Here is a 14,421-nt window from a genome sequence, read left to right on the forward strand (position 1 = left end):
GTGTGGTGGATAAGACCTATACCACCTATACAATGATGACACAAAGATCTACCTCTCTGGGCCAAATATCACCTCTCCGCTGTCCAGAATCACAAAGTGTCTATCAGCCATATCCTCCTTCTCCTCATAACTCCCTTACCCGAACCTATCTATTACAATAAATGACATCACACTTTCTACTATTCCAGGAATTCACTGCCTTGAAGTAACCCTTGACTCTGCCCTTTACTTCAAACTGCACATCCAAGCTCTTACCACCTTCTGCAGCCTCCAACTCAAAAATATTTCCAGAATCCACCCTTACTTCGATGCTGAATATACTAAAATATTAGAGAATAACCTCATGATCCTTTACCTGGACTATGGCAAAATTCTCCTCTGTAGCCTCCAGACTAACATGCTCACACTTCTTCAGTCAGTCCTGTCTGACCAATCCACTTCCTTACTGACTACTCCATTGCTTCCCCCCTCTACAAGTCCCTTCATTGGCTCCTGATTCCCTAATGTATCCCGGTCACACTAATGACATTGAACAAAAAAGTCTTCCATAATCTGTCTATTCCATTTATCCCAGAATAAATCTCTCCTACACACTTATAATGTACATTCCTCACCAGTTGCTTCCAAATCTTCTCTCTTATGTCCCTCAACCTCTTGAATTCAGTGACCCAACATGTCCAATCATCCACCATATTTGGAACTTTCAGACAGATCTTGAAAACTTATCTCTACAAGAATGCTTAAATCCTGCAATGACCCACTGCCACCTCACCACCACAGGAGGTTTGCCCAACCAACTGTCTCCTTCCCCATTATACTGTAGACTGTAAGATTGCAAGCGCAGAGCCCTCTCCTTTCTGTACCAGTCTGCCATTGCTAGTTTGTTCATTGTAATTGATTTTTGTATTTTGTATCTAACCCCCTTATCAAGCTAGGAAGGTCCCTGGTTATTGGATGCTAGTAATTAGTGATTAGCAAGCACTAAAATGCTCGGGTGCTCATTAGTCGAGAAAATTGGAATACTCGGGTACTCGACCCTAGCATCGAACCCAATATAAGTCTAAGGGAAAACTGAGCATTTTTGCTACGATCCCCCTGGGGGTCATTTTAAAGTCTAAAAACGCCTGTAAATTATGGAAACAGTGATCAAATGACACAGGAACATCATAAGTAATGCCCCTGGAAGCATTTCTGATTTCCAGGTCAAAGCTGTGAACAATGTTGTCAGAGTCTTATGCCATTTTTAAAGGCGCACCAAAAAACATACAAAAACTAAACCAAAATGGATTTTCCTGGGAAATATGTAACGGAACATCTTCAAGGGTTATGACTTTTACATAAGGCAAAATAATTAACCCAAAACAAAAATATTCCTCCACCACTTTGTCTATGTTCACACATAGCATTTTTGATGCTTTTTTCAACTTTACCATTGCTTTCAAACAATACAAATGCATTTACTGTGAAATGTCATTGTAGCATTTAACAACCTTAGCTGGCCGCATGGTGTGTGACACATAATCAGGCACATATTGTTTCATTTATGAAGGAGGGACACTTAAAGACACAAAGCCTATTTTTATTGGGTCATCAGTCGGCATTAATCTTGTTAAAGGGCCATTATTAAACAGTGGGTCTCCGATACTGTTATTGCCTATGCATTGAGTGGCTGGGTTGCCAAAAATTAGGATGCACCCCAGTACCCCTTGAAATGCATGGCTTGCCCAGCACCAAAGTAACATACACCCCAATAAGCCTTTAAACCCAGGTACTGGATGGCCACAGGAAAACCAAGTTCACAGTATTCTTTTGGCACTGCCATAGTGTTAGCCTATGCAGTGAATGCAAAGCCTGACCTGCCACAAAGTCACATGCACCGCAATAAGCCTTTGAACCGCCATACTGGATGGACACAGGAAAACCCAGTTCACATTATTCTTTTGGCTCTGCCATACTGTTAGCTTATGCATTGAATGCAAGGCCCGCCATGCACAAAATTCTAATGCCCCCAAAAACCCTTTGAACCAACGTACTGGATGGATACAGGGAAACCAAGCTCACATAATATAATAAATAATATTTTGGCACTGCCATATTGTTAACTTATGCATTGAATGCGAGGCCCGCCGTGCAACAAAATCACATGCACCCCACTTAGACTTTGAACCCACATACTGGATGGCCACAGGAAAATCAAGTTCCCATTATTCATTTAATTCTGCCATACTGTTAGCCTATGCATTGAATGCAAGGCCTGCCCCAAATTTGGACAAACCAAAATACCACTTGGAAGAGACATGTATGAAGTCCTCCTAAAAATCTGTTTCCATTATAAAGGAGCGAGTCTCCTATACTTGTAATTCCAATGCAGCAAGTGTATGGGCTGACAAACATTTTTCCCTGGGGGTGGGGGACACATCAACCTACTGTGTAACTAATTGTTGTTGCGGACATCCTAAACACCCTTGCAAAACAATCTAGTGGCTGTGCCTGTTTCATGATGGAACATGTTCACCCTCATGTACTATTGGTGGTGTCTGAAGAGACAAGGAGTATGGCCTGTGAAAAATGTCTTCCCAGTTTAAAGGAGCATGTCTCCTATACTTGTAATACCCATACACTAAGTGCATAGGCCGAAAAACATTTTCCCTTGGGGGGACACATCAACCTACTGTGTAAATAATTGTTGATAAGGATATCCTAAACACCCTTGAAAAACAATCTAGTGGCTGTTTCATCACGGAACACGGTCACCCTGGTGATCTAGGGGTGGTGTAGGAAGAGACGTGGAGTATGGCCTGCGAAAAAGGTCTTCCCAAAAAAAATATGGTATTCAGCTCACCATTAGATGAATTCCTGTTTCTTTGGGTGTGGACTCCAGGATGGTGCTCGGAAAAAGCAGCTGTGGTAATCAAACAAAAAAGTAACAGCAACAAACATCCAAATCAGATTGTTGAATAGACGTCAAAACTTCATCTTTATTACAATGCCTTTAAAAACATACTGTTAAAATTGTAAATCCAGGGGATTATGCGTTTCGAACAAAAATGTTCTTAGTCAAATCTAATTTGGATGTTTGTTGCTGGAACTTTTTTGTTTGATCAAAGTCAGGAAGCGTATAACCATGTGTGGGTGTGAAAAGGTGCATGGTACTGCAAGAGAATGCCAAGAGTGTGCAAAGCAGTAATCAAAGCAAAAGGTGGCTACTTTGAAGAACCTAGAATATAAGATGTATTTTCAGTTGTTTCACACTTTTTTGTTAATTATATAATTCCACGTGTGTTAATTCATAGTTTTGATGCCTTCAGAGTGAATCTACAATTTTCATAGTCATGAAAATAAAGAAAACTCTTTGAATGGGAAGGTGTGTCAAAACTTTTGGTCTGTACTGTATAGATATACTGTATGTATATATATATATATATATATATATATGTTACCATTCTGTAGAGAACTGTATTATATTGTCTTGTGTTCCTTTATTACAGTATTGTATAATATATGTGGCTAATGTTCATGTACAGTTAGGGTAAGTTAGTGCATCCTTCTTTGGGGACATTAGAGGAGGGCACTTTAGTATATAGTTCTTATACTATGAATAAAAATGCCCTTGACAAATATCTGCATTTCAAATATTAGTAAATCAGCATAATAATTCAATAGCAGACACCAATAAATGGACAATAAGGACAATCGCAATCTACCAAGAGAACACACTGAGCAAACCTCCAAAAAAGCGACTATAAGTCCAAAGTAAAATCAATAATTTTTATTAAGACAAATCCAGATACAAGTTGTAAGATAGATACGGGTAAGTGTAGTTCTGTTGTGGGCCACTAGATGGGGGCAAACTAGTGGGTCTCATAGGTATAGCTGATAGGATGTTCTCTAGAGGGTTAATTGTAGGAGTGGCTCCCGGGTAGTAAGAGGGAAGCTTTTTGGTAAGTTAAGTCAGACTGGGCCATGGTGTCCTAGGATCCACATGGGCTATATGCCTGGACAGCATGGCAGCCACGCAACTTTCAAGCGCTGCAACCCACGATACCCAAGGCCACTGTGTGTCATAGCACCTTTTCACCTGGGCTGCTGCTTTTAGGGCATGAATCGGTAGGACTGATGAGATGAAGGAAGTTGGAGCTTCAACAAGATCGGTACAGATGGGTCAGATGCTTTACCAGAGGCAACCAAACTTGGTGACTGATGATTTTGAGTCTGGGACAAAACAGGCAGAAGGAATTGTCATCGTGGTGAGGTTAGGCCAGGAATGAACTGGGGAGCAGTCTAGTATGGTCCAATCTGGGTGTGTACTGCACAGAAGTGATAGCTAGAAAGGGAAAGATGAGGAAACCAGTAATTTTCACAATGTACCAACTGTGGATATAACGTGTGCAGTACTCAGTAAAAAAAGTGATGAAGTTAACGTGGACTGGGTCTCCATTACTGGGGGTCACCATAAAGAGGGACCGGTGTCACCAGAGAAGTTCCCAGAGGAAGCTGAATCTGGAGATACAGGTATGCTGGAGAGAAGAGTACAGTTTTCTGTAGGGGAAGGACTGGACATAGATACTGCAGTTATTCAGGTCACGACTACAGTCCTGTCCCTCTCTTATATCATCATGCACCGCCTGCAATGCTTCCTCTTTCATTGTCAGCAAAGAGCTTTTCAGAATGCAGAGAAGCAGGATGGTGACACTAATTATGGCATCATCGCCGCTCACCATCTTGGTGGACTCCTCAAAGTTTTGTAGAATGGTACATATGTCTGACATCCATGTCCACTCCTGAGGTCTTATGAGTGGAGTCTGAATTGAATACCAACACCCTTGTTGATGCTGGTACTTATCAACTGCCCTCTTCTGCTCACAAATCCTTTCCAGCATATGCAGTGTAGAGTTCCAACGCATGGGGGCATCACACACCAGCCGGTGAGCCAGAAGCTGCAAATGCTGCTGAAGCACAGCAAGGGCGGCTGAAGCTGTAGCTGACTCTCTAAAATGGGCACAGAGGTGGCATACTTTCAAAAGCAGATCCGACAACTCTGGGTAGGTTTTGAGAAACCACTGAACCACGAGATTAAGCACATGGGCAAGGCATGGTACATGTGTGAGCTCAGAGCTCACCTCTCCTCAAAGCCGCCACCAGGTTCTAGCCACTGTTATACATGACCATGCCTGGCTGTAGGTTCAGTAGTGTCAGCCATAGATATGCCGGCTCTTTCAGAGCTGTCCACAACTCTTCAGTATTGTGAGGTTTGTCACCTAGCATATTAGCTTCAGCACAGCCTGTTGCCACTTGGCTGAGGCAGTGCTTCAGTGCTTCCAGATTGTGACTGATGTGGTCGTTGAGAGATGCAGGCTAAAGAGGAGGAGGAGGATGACGTGTAGGAGCTGTAGACTGTGGGGGCAACCCTGATTGACCTAGGGCCCTCAAACCTCGATTTTGGTAGGACATGTTCAATCCGAAGGTCAGACGGGGTCCCAGCTTTCACTATTTTAACCCAGTGTGCCATCAGTGAGATATTCTGTCCCTGCCCAGAAACACTTTTCCATGTGTCCGTGGTTAAGTGTACTTTCCCTGTAACTGCATTGTTGAGATGAAGGGTAATGTTGTGGGACACGTGCTTGTGTAATGCCGGGACAGCACACAAGGAAAAATAGTGTTGGCTGGGGACAGAGTACATTGGGACGGCCAATGCCATCAGGTTGCGGAAAGCTTCCATCTCCATGAGCTTAAAAGGCAACATTTTGAGTGCAAGCAGACGAGAAATGTGTGAATTTAGTGCTGTGGGGCGTTGGCTGCGTATTTCCGCTTGTGTTCCAATGACTGGGGTATGGACAACTGAAGGCTGCACTGGGACATGGATGTGGATATGCTTGCAGATGGTGGAAGTTGAGTGTGTGCAATGACAGGTGCAGGGCAGGAGGCATCTTCACAGGCACCAAGGACAGGGGATTGGCGTCCATGCACAACAGCGAAAGGAGTGTTGTCCCCCACAGAAACTGTTTCTAGACTCGGGTTCAGCCCACAAAGTCGGGTCCTTCACTGCCATGTGCCTGATTGTGCTGGTGGTGGTCAGGTTGGTAGTTTTGCTACCTCTGCTGATGCAGGCATGGCAGGTGGTGCAAATGGCCTGTTTGGGGTTATCGGCAGAGTCTTTAAAAACAACCAGACTCAGGAATACCTAACAGTTGTAATGACAACTTCCGTCTTGTTGGTGTTATGAGGAACGGTTCATACCTTCTGTCTGCGGCCACCACAGTGTTTCTTCCTGCCTGTTGTGGTGCTATGCCTCCCACCCTCTGTGTGCTGCTATCCTTGTTCTGCATGTTCTCCTGCCAGGTTGGGTCAGTTACTATATGAACCACCTCCTCCTCTTCCACTTCTGCACCCTGGTCCTCCTCCTGACTTATTAGGAATTGCGTCTTATCTTTGTCCACCTCTTGTGACACATTCCCAATGTCACCTTCATGTGAACGTGACTTCTCAAATATTTGGGCATCGCTACATGCAATCTCAGTTTGCCTCGCTTCAAGTGGACCGGGCAACAGGTCCGAATCTATAAATGGACCAGTGAACAGTTCTTTGGAGTGTCCAAGTGTGAGATCAGTTGTCTGCGGGTGCTCAGCCAGAGGGGAGGAAGGAGGATCAGGGTGAGGAATTTGCGTCCAGAGTCACGGCTACTCAGATTTGACCGTGTGGAAGACAGGGTGCTGGTCGTGGTGGCAAAGTGACTGGAAGCATTATCCACCATCCAACCATCTACCTTTTCATGTTTCTCTGGTGTCAAGAGTGCTGTTCTGCTGTCCCCTATGAATTCAGACAGGAATCTGTTGCAAGTAGATGTGGGTGTTTGTTGTGGCACAATTGCAGCTTGCCCACGGCCTCTGCCTCTGAATGCACCATCACCATTATGTCCACTTCCCTGTCTCTTCTCATGCGCCTTTCCCATTTTCAATGTAGTACAAAATTTTCCATGTTCAATAAAAAGGCTGAATTGGGAGCAAACTTAGATGTTATCCATGTGCGGGAAAACGCACTTTCAAATATCTGGAATGTACTCTATTTGTTTAACAAACTGGTGTCAATAACTTTGGTAAGACCAAGAAAAAATGGTGTACTGTAGGCCTGAAAAGCCACAATTTTTAGCACACAGAGAGATAGGAGTCTGACACAGGCAACACACTGGTCAATATGTGCGCTAGATTTTTTTTCACCCTCAAATAGCGTAAAGAACTACGGCAACAGACAGCAAATACAGTGGAATGTAGGCCTGAATTGCCACAATTTGCAGGCCACAAATAAATTAGGTGTCTGACAGCGATACCAGACTGTTCAATATGTGGCAGGTATTTTTATATTTTTTACAACGAAATAGTGCATAGACATAAGGTAACAGACAGCAAAAAAGTGGAATATAGGCAGTGTCGGACTGGGGTGCCAAGGGTCCACCAGTAACATTGACGCTGAGGGGCCCACTTTTCACCTGCACACAAATACTCCCCTCATTCACAAATGTACCTATATCTCTAAATAATAATAAGTTAGGTAGTTTGGTTAATGAATGATGAGATGTTGCTTTTTTCTGTACAGAGTAAATCAAGTGAATTCTGCCTAGTACTATCCATATAGTGGGGTTGGAGGCCCAGATCTGCACAGGGGCCCACCGGGGGATTCCCCTGCTACCCTGTGGACCAGTCCAAGCCTGAATGTAGGCCTGAAAAGCAACTATTTGTAAAGCACAGACAGATCAGGCATCTGAGGGAGATACCAGACTGTTCAATAAGTGGCCTGTATTTTTTTTACCCCAAAATAGTGTTCAGAACTAGGTAAGAGACAGCAAATACAGTGGAATGTAGGCCTGAAATGCCACAATTTGTAGGCCACAAATAGATCAGGCATCTGACAGCGATACCAGACTGTGCAATATGTGGCCTGTATTTTTTTATATTTTATCCCAAAACAGTGTACAGAACTATGGTAACCAACAGCAAAAACAGTGGAATGTAGACCTGAAAAGCAACTATTTATAGAGCACAGATAGACCAGGCATCGGACAGCGATACCACATTGTTCAATATGTGACCTGTATTTTTTTATTTTTTACGCCAAAATAGTGTACAGTTCTAGGGTAACAGACAGCAAATTCAGTGTAATGTAGGCCTGAATTGCCACAATTTGTAGGTCACAAATAGATGAGGCGTCTGACAACGATACCAGACTGGTCAATATGTGGATTAATTGGAATGCATAAATTAATAAATATTGGGTATTTTTTGGGAGATATAAGGGAAGGTGTTGAAATACTCTTCTCCAAACAGTGAATATATATGTAGCTGTGAAATATTCAAAGGAATACTGCATTTAGGGAAAAAAGCGATGAAAAACTCGAGCTAAAGTGTATACCTGAGGGGTTAAATCGTATAGGACAATTTCATGTGCCAGAAAATAGAACTGAAATGGCATGTAGATTCCGTTTTATGTAAACATTAAAATACTGTCGCCAGGAATCAAATAGTCCTTCTCATAGAAGTTAAGAAACTCGCAACAAAATGTATGCCTAAAAGGGTTAAGTCCTGTAAGGCAATTAACATGCCAAAGATAGTGCCTGAAAGCAGGGCTGAGATAGCAGATGTATTACCTTTCATGCAAACATTAGCATACTGGCACTGAGATCCCAGGAGCTGTGCTTGACATCCAGGTAGTCAGAAGGTCCTTCTCATAAAAGTTCCACAGGGAGATAACGTCCAAAAGTTAAAAGCCAGAAAGTGAGCAGGGTCTTAAGAAAAGACGTAGTCCCGGCCGGTGACTAACATCCTATCTATAGATCTGTATCTGTATTGGCCGTCTGTATGAAGTACAGGAGCCGCGCTGGGAAAGCCTGCAAGGTACAGACTGCAGAGACTTCCTGAGGAAGGAATCCGAAATTCTGAAACGCATAGGATTAGCATTCAAGCCCCCTGAGCGCTTAGTTGCGCTCCTTAGCCTGTCACGTGTTAATTCATGTGACTGTGACGTCACGCAAGGTCCTGCATCGTCTCTGCAGTCTGTACCTTGCAGGTTTTCCCAGCGCGGCTCCTGTACTTCATACAGACGGCCGATACAGATACAGATCTATAGATAGGACGTTAGTCACCGGCCGGGACTACGTCTTTTCTTAAGACCCTGCTCACTTTCTGGCTTTTAACTTTTGGACGTTATCTCCCTGTGTAACTTTTATGAGAAGTACCTTCTGACTTCCTGGATGTCAAGCACTGCTCCTGGGATCTCAGTGCCAGTATGCTAATGTTTGCATGAAAGGTAATACATCTGCTATCTCAGCCCTGCTTTCTGGCATCAGTATTTTAATGTTTGCATAAAAGGGAATCTACATGCCATTTCAGTTCTATTTTCTGGCACATGAAATTGTCCTATACGATTTAACCCTTCAGGTATACACTTTAGCGCAAGTTTTTCATCGTTTTTTTCCCTTTTGGTATATTTTATTGGACGGACGGAGTGGTTTTTTCCTGAAAGCTTGCTGCTTAGGTGGTATAAAACGCAGCGCCGATTGTTATCTCTTTTATCTAGAATATTGCATTTAATTTCATTTTTAAAAACCAGATGTAGATTAATAACTTCATGTTTTAATTCAAATGTAAGTTCTAACTTACATTCTCGTTTGCTTCTTTGTCATTACTTTGACTCCCTGTATGTATTTTTTTGTACAGTTTCACAAAATTACATGGTTTATACCCGCGTGAATTCTACTTTGTGTTCAATATGTATCCTGCATTTTTTTATTTTGCACCCCAAAATAGTGTATAGACCTAGCATAGCAGACAGCAAAAAAAGTGGAATGTAGGCCTTAAAAGCAACTATTCATAGAACACAGATAGGCCAGGCGTCTGATGGAGATACCAGACTGTTCAATGTGGCCTGTATTTTTTTATTTTTTTACCTAAAAATAGTGTATAGACCTAGGGTAGCAGACAGCAAAAAAAAGTGGAATGTAGGCCAGAAATGCCACAATTAGTAGACCACAGATAGATCTGGTGTCTGATGGAGATAGAACACTGTTAAATATGCAGACTGGATTTTTTTAACCCACCAAAATTGTGTCAATAAGTAGGCTATGAAACTTAAAAAAATTGTTGGAGTACTAAAATTGTAAAATATTTGATATGCGATGTGTGTGGCGTTCAAAACACAGTGATAAATATATGAACTGTAGCTAAATATTTTTTGGCCAGCTAAAAATATTTTGGTCAGCAAAATGGTGTACCAAAATGTTTTAAGACACTCCAAAAAATGCTACAGTGCCACAAAAAATACCAGAATTTTCTGTGCACTCAGATGTGAGGCCTGGGACGGACAATGCAGTTTTAAATTGCTGGATTTTCACGCTGTTGTATTAAAATGATCTGGCTGTAGTCTGCAGTGTGAACAAGCAAATAAATATAGAGAAAAAGGGGGATCTGGATTGCTTTGTAATAAAATTAGCAGGATTCAGGTTAAAAAAAAAATTAATCCTAGCCACGGATACCTGCAGCTAGGTATATATAAAATGGACAGCAGCAGACAGTAATGGACCCTTTTGATGTATGCAGTGAGATCTATATACTCACATACAGTGCCTGCATGCATTGCACTGATGTGGATATGCGCACATACACTCCCCTGCCTACCTAGCACTGCAATCTATATACCCCTAATTAGCCCTAAAAAGGACTGTTGGTTTAGCTGGATTTGTGGATTGAACAATGGTAGACCCACACTAACTAATGAAAGCACAAACATGACCCTATCTCAGCAGCTGCTCTCCCTACACTATCTGATTCCAGTGCTGAATGCACCTAGCAGGGCGGCGTCCGGTGTCTTTTAGACCTGATGACACTGTGCAGCCAGCCAATCACTGTAATGCCGCAACAAAGATGGCTGCGGCATTACAGTACATGCCAGACAATCCCTGCATGTTCATTGGTGCTCTAAACAGTGCCAAAATTGTAGGGCAGAGACCCATGCTCCCGACGAATAATACCAGAAATGCTCGGTGCTCGCCTAGTACACTGAGTACAGTGATACTCGGGTGAGTAATGAGCAGTGGAGAGCACGTTCGCTCATCACTACTGGTAATGGATATATTAATGGAATTCATCTATCAGACAACCCCATTGCTAACCTAGTAAGTTAAAAGAAAAAAGACATACAAAAATTTTTCTTCAAAACAGACTCCCCCAAACCTTGTTCATCAATTTTTTAAAAAAAGAAAAACATAAAGCTCCTACATAGTCCCGCTGTCATGATCCAGGTTGGATTATGACAGATAAAAGCACTAGCTACCTTTTTTTTTCTTTAAGCTATGTGCTTAAAGTTAGTTTTTGCCCCCGGTGGCCATTAGGGTCATTGCACTGTGTGGTTTCAGTTCTAGTTTTGCCCCCGGTGGCTGTTAGGGTCATTGCACTCTGGTTACTTTAGTTTAGTGCACGTGATTATAGAGCTGGTGTGATTGCACTGGCTCTTACCTATAAAAGAGTGTCAGGTGGTTGCAATCACTGTTGGTGATATTGGTCATTTCCAACCAAGACTGGTGAAGGGAGGAACTACAGAGAAGTGTTCCTTGCAGCTCAGGAGAGCTCTGGTGTAAAGTCTACTGAGGGAAGGATTTACAGAGAGGTGTTCCTTGCAGCTCTGAGAAAGCTTGGTGGAGTAGTAGCTATTTTGGAGGAAAGCTGGTGCTGGACTCTGTTGCTGGGAGCAATAGCAACAGAGCAAAGCTAAGTGGTGTTTTCCCTGTTTGTGTCTTTCCTTTTGTGTGTTTCAGTGCAGTGGTGGGATTAGTTTCTGCACCATCCATTTCACTAGAAAGGGCTAGGTGCAGGGCGAGCTAGGGATTTTTAGGTATCTTGATCGGCGCCAGGTGCGGAGCCTGCATAGGGACTGTTAGGAGTGTAGAGACACTGACTCAGGGGAGTGCAGAAGGTCTCCACATTCCCGTTCCCTATTGTAGGGCCCTCCATTGTATCGGTTTCCCTGTTGTTTCCCTTATCATTTAATTTTGCCCTGCTGGAGGCGGTGTATCCAGTTACACGTGTAATTCTGAAATTCGCCTGCTGGAGGCGGTGTATCCGGCTGCACGTTATATTATTTAAATTCGCCCTACTGGAGGCGGTGTTTCCAGGGTCACGTGTGTCATATAAATTCGCCCTGCTGGAGGCGATGTTTCCAGGGTCACGTATGTCATATAAATTCGCCCTACTGGAGGTGGTGTTTCCAGGGTCACGTGTGTCATATAAATTCCCCCTACTGGAGGCGGTGTTTCCATGGTCACGTGTGTCATATAAATTCGCCCTGCTGGAGGCGGTGTGTCCAGTCACACATGACCATCACACCCGTAAATCCGAAGTAGTAAAAAATGTGATCCTGAAAGACATGAAAAGAAAGGTAAAGAAATCAAAATAAAAACACTCCCTCATTCACCAATTTCTTATTAAAAAAAATCCTTGCAGCCCCGACATAATACATGACATTCCCATGAAAAAGAAAAACTGATCAAAATACTGTATGCATCATTTTTTGGATAGATTTAGTCTTTAACCAACAGTAAACATGGCGTTTGCTTGTGTGCAAACACTAGTATGCCAATGTAAGCCTGCCCTTAAATTCTGCCCTGTTTAAAAATGGTGACCATTCACATACAAGCGCTACTGTGCATGCACAATCGTGTTTTGACCTGGCTAAGCCAGGATTGGCTTTTATGCGATCACATGGAAGGACATGTGCAGTGGTGCTGTACAGATGCCGATATATGCATGGCTTAAGTAATTAACATTAGAGTTGTGTGAATTTTTCAAAATTTGTTTCCGATTACGATTGAGGTGAATATTGTTTTTGCAATATTCACCAAACACAGCGAATGTCTTTTGAGTCAATGGGAGTAGAAATTGCTGAATATGTTTGGAACTGATAATCAAACATAAGTTCGGCATAAATATTACCAATATGGCACAAATATGGCAAATTCATATTCGACGAACAAATTCACTCAACTCTAACATACCAAATGACAGGGCTAATGTGGGTGAGTCAGTTTTTTTTTTATTAAAAACACAAATATGAACTTTATTATCAATTATATGCATTTGCACAAAGTTACTTTTTGTAATGAACTTTTTATGCACTCTTCGAAGTCAGCACTTTAATATGTCTGTAATAGTAGCATTTGTTGTACAAATGAAAAGTTATAGCCTTTTGGAATTTTTTTTTCAATTATTTGTAAATTGCACAGTGATCTAATCTTTCTATACATGTATGTACGATTGGTTCACTGCATGAGAAAGGTTTATTTTAACCAAATTGTCGTCACGCCGCATGAGCTAAATAAAGTTCACTTATTCTGGTTATTATTGGAGTACTGCTTTTCTTTTTTTTACATCTATCTAGTTTCTGCTCCTGAACACACTGCCGTGACCATAGCATGTATTTCTATGCAGCCACACGCTCTGGTCCCGAGTGCTGGCGCTAGTGCAGGGAATTAACGTGCAAGTTTCTCGCTAGTCTGACCCCGACCTTATAATGCTTACCATCTTCACTAACTAAATATGGCCATGCCTGTTTTCCTGAACTCCTTTTTTAACTAATCCCTGCACTGTATCTAGGTTTTTCTACTGTTACTATGTACTTATGTATCTTGATCACGCATTGTGGTTTGATAATTTTAGACTTTTACTGCACATGCACTTTATTGCTGTTTTTTACCCAGTACCACTTAATTTATTTATTCATTTATTTAAGGAGTTATTTTGATTTTTTCTTTGCCCCTTTAACAGCATTAGTACTTAGGGCATAATATATGCTGACACCACATTCTTATGTACTCTTAAAGTGGCACACATTTATTTATTTTCTTTTTGGTGCTTATGTATATATATTTTTTGCAGGCTATGTATATATTCTTCATGATCACATGATCTTTTGCTCATTCATATATGAGAATTGCTGTGCATAAATATATTTATAATTACTTATAATAACATTTTGTAAATATATTTTTATATTATTTTTTGTTATCTTCAGTGCACCCATTTTATCCTTGTGTCTTGCTTTAACTTTTGTCAGCATCCTGTAGTCACCTGTGTTTTTTGGGCAGGTTTACACTTCCTGTCATCAACGCATTGCTCCTATCTGTCACTCCCCCCTAATTTTTGTCTGTATCAATAAATTTGATATCATATCGCTAATTGGTCTGCACTTCCATTTATTTGGCCATATAGTTCGGTGTTTTCTTCTGTTTTCACATTATATGTTTCCGAATGGTCTGCCATTTATCCTACAGCAAATCACACTAATATGCTTAGATTTTGGTCACTATTGGTAACCCACCATAACATTGTTTTTTGCTTTGCTTAGTGTGTAACTTTCTTCTGTGTACGCCAGAATCAGCAT

The 14,421-nt window shown here is 41.8% G+C and overlaps 1 protein-coding gene across 4 annotated transcripts in view; it reads left to right on the top strand.

Moving 5' to 3' along the window:
* Positions 1-14,421, top strand: part of GRID1 (glutamate ionotropic receptor delta type subunit 1) — a 1,795,826-nt gene that overhangs the window by 1,574,381 nt on the left and 207,024 nt on the right. The gene's annotated exons all lie outside the window — the stretch shown is intronic.

The sequence above is a fragment of the Dendrobates tinctorius genome, unplaced genomic scaffold (assembly GCF_039654945.1).
Source record: "Dendrobates tinctorius isolate UK_male_01 unplaced genomic scaffold, ASM3965494v1 ptg000040l, whole genome shotgun sequence".
NCBI lineage: Eukaryota > Metazoa > Chordata > Amphibia > Anura > Dendrobatidae > Dendrobates > Dendrobates tinctorius.